Raw genomic sequence first — 3467 nt, 5'->3', positions numbered from 1 at the left:
AAGCTGAGATTCAACACCTGTTTCAACACCTATAATCTGTCCTCTGTCATCCACATGCTTACCATGATCTATGAACATAAATAAATAAGTAAATGTAAAACATTAAATATGGATTACTTTTGTAATAATTATAAAGCAATGTAAGTATATTCTTATAAAGTTGGAGACATCAAACAACTACAATGAAAAATAGTAGTATTAGTATTTTCATATTGAAGATTATTAATATTTTGACTGAATATTTGAAATTTCTGTCTATGTGTTTTAAAACCATTCTTCACATGTTTAACAATAATTTTAATTTTATATAATGAATATTTTTCTATGTATTAAATATTTTTTAAAAAAATTTGAAACTACAAAATTTAAATATTTGGGGTTGGACAGACAGATTTTCCAGTGGTTAAAAACACTGATTGCTTTTCTAGAGGATCCATATTTACTTCTGATCATATTCAGGGCAGTTCCCAAAAAATCTATATCTCCAGTTACTGAGAATCCAGTACCTTCTTTTGGCTTTTATTTACGACAAACAAAGTAGATGACTAAGATATATGTGGACCAACATTTATACTCATAAAAATAAAGTAAAATATTTAAAATTGGGCCACTTAGGTTCCCAGTGAATATATCTTAGCTTATTTTACTATTTTTCTAAATTTGACAATGTCCTTACTTTTTTCATTTTTACTATCATAAACAATACTGCAACCAGCTTTTTACATAAATTTGAATATATATCCATCAATAATTATTTTCTAATCATAAACTATTTTCTATTCATTTTACATCCAGATAGATGTCCACCTCTCGTGACCCTTTCCCCCAATTCCCCCCGTTCTGTCCTCCCCTTCTCCTCTAGGAGAGTGGAGGCCCTCCAGAGTATCACTTATCCTGGCACATCAATTCTCTGCAGGGCTGGGAGTTTCACTTCCCACTGAAGCCATACCAGAGGGCTGAGTTACAAGAACAGGCTTAGGGGTCACAGGCAGGCAACAGCTTTAGGGATACCCTCTGCTCCCATTTTTGGTGACCCTCCTGAATATCAAGCTCCACATCTGGTACATATATTCCAGAAGGCATACATTCTGCTAGAGTACATTCTTGTAGAGAGCCACAGTGAGTGGTGACAGTATTCGCCGTTATAAGATGGCGCTGGCATCCGGTGCTCTCCCAAGTTTATAGATAAACTGTGCATTGTGCAAGTGGTGAACGCGCGCCAAATCACGGCCCATCTCGGGGCGTAATAGACGCTCCTGAGCAAGCAGCCAACCAGAAATGTACACGCCGCTCCAGGGTATATATAAACAGTGCCTTTTTGGGGCCCGGGGTCTTCCTCTTCACATCGCAATAAATGCTTGCTGCAGAAGGATCCTGGTGTCGGCGTACGTTCTTGCTGGCAAGACAATTACACAGGACACACATTCTTTGGTTGTTGATACCATCTCTGAGATCTGAACAGTCCAGATTTTTTGACTCTGTTGGTCTTCCTGTAAAGTTCTTATCCCGTCAATGGAAATGCAGTCCTTCCTCGTATTCTTCCATAAGATTCCTCAAGCTCCATCCAATACTTCGCTGTGGGTTTCTGCATCTGTATGAGTCAGATACTAGGTGGAGCCTCTCAGAGAACAGCCATACTAGGCTTCTGTCTGGAAGTATGGCAGATTATCATTAAGAGTGTCAGGGATTGACTTCTGCAGTCAGCTAGGCATAGGGTCTCTTCTGCACTGGGTGAAGACTGAGCATAGGACCTCAAAGCCAAACCCTACAATGACCCACTTTCTCCAACAAGGCTACACATCCTTATAGTGCCACTTTTCATGCCCATGAGCCACAGACACTGAATATGTAAATTGTTGACCAAATAAACACTTTCTTCACCAACTTGATTTTTGGTAATGTTCTTTTGTTGAACAATAGAAACCATAAGACACTATGATATGCCTACTTGCTTCTTTTTCCAATTTTCTTAGAATACCTTTTTCCATCTCTTTGTCCTAATGTGGTGACTGCCCTTGATGACTTGATGTATTTATTAAAGGCAACAGAAAGATTGATCTGTTTTTTCTTCTAGTCTATGTCTTTTACTGACCCCAAGATGAAACAAGGAATAAGGTACACAAGAATTGTCCAAAGGAGGTTTTAAAAGAGACTGTTCAACATAACTCTCAATATATTAATGTACACAATTTCCCAGTAAAAGAAAAGTTAACATTTTCTTCAGAGTAATTTTTTTAATTATTTTATTTCTAAGTGATTTTTTAAAAATATTTTCTTTGGATCTATACTGGTGCTTAAATGTTGAAGTTTATCTTTTACTGTCTATTGTACTGCTAAGTACAGGCCCCCAAGACCTTGCCTCAGGAACCCTGACTCCAAGTTAATTTTTATTGGTGAATAATGATCCAATCAGTCAATAACTGGGCAAAAAAAGAGATAGGTGGGGTTGAGATGTATTGGTCTTGGGTGAGAGGAAAGGGAGAGAGGAGCCACCACAGGGTAGGAGCGAAGAAAATGTGGCTATGGGAGCTGACCAATTAAAGATAAGGGTTGCCCAAATGAAACAGAGTAAATAATAAGTAATGATTCAATGTTATCAGTAGGGAAAAGGATTATAGCAGCATGGAAGTTAGACAGTTGCCCAGCTATTTTTCTGCTTAAGGCATATTAAAATATAAAGGCTTCATGTGCATCTTTCATCCTGGAACATAAGTGGTCTAAGGCAGGTAGAAACCCTGCACTCCTATTTTTTTATTATGTTCTAACTATAGTTAAAAATATTAAATATGTTTTCAGCTTCCAATGTTTTATTACCCTTTGTTTATGATTAATAGTTTTGCTGTGTATAGTAATCTTGATGAGCTGTGTTTCAGATTTTTTAGAACATCTATTCATACCCCTTTGGCTTTCAGAGTCTCCACTGAAAAGTCAGGTGTTATCCTAATGGCTCTGCTTTAAAATGTTACTTATTATTTTTTCTCGCAACAAAAATATACTGTCTTTGTGTATACAGATTAGTAAGTTTTGATAATTCTGTATCATTGGAAGTTTCTTTTCTGATACTTTCTATTTAGTGTTTGGCATGCCTGTTGCACTTTGAAATTAATCTATCTTTAGATTTGAGAAAAATCTATGATTTTGTTAAAAATATTCCTAGACTTCTTCTTCCTCCTATACCTATAAGCTTTTGGTTTGATATTATCATAGTGTTACAGAGTTTCCAGATATTTTTCTTTGGAATTTTAGATTGAACACTGTCTTTGACTGAGTTATCCATTTTTCTACCTTATCGTTAGACCTAATAGTCTATTTTGTACTTATTAACTTCCTCAGTTAATCTCTCCTTTGTGTTTTTTAATTTTTTTTTACAATTACCTGCAACTGGTTTTTTTTTTAAGAATATACTATCTAATTCTAGGCTGATGCTATTAAATTGTGAAGAAAGATAAAGACTTAAAACTCTCAGA

This window comes from Grammomys surdaster, unplaced genomic scaffold (genome assembly GCF_004785775.1).
Source record: "Grammomys surdaster isolate TR1022 unplaced genomic scaffold, NIH_TR_1.0 61, whole genome shotgun sequence".
NCBI lineage: Eukaryota > Metazoa > Chordata > Mammalia > Rodentia > Muridae > Grammomys > Grammomys surdaster.
Note: the sequence above shows the minus strand (reverse complement) of the source record.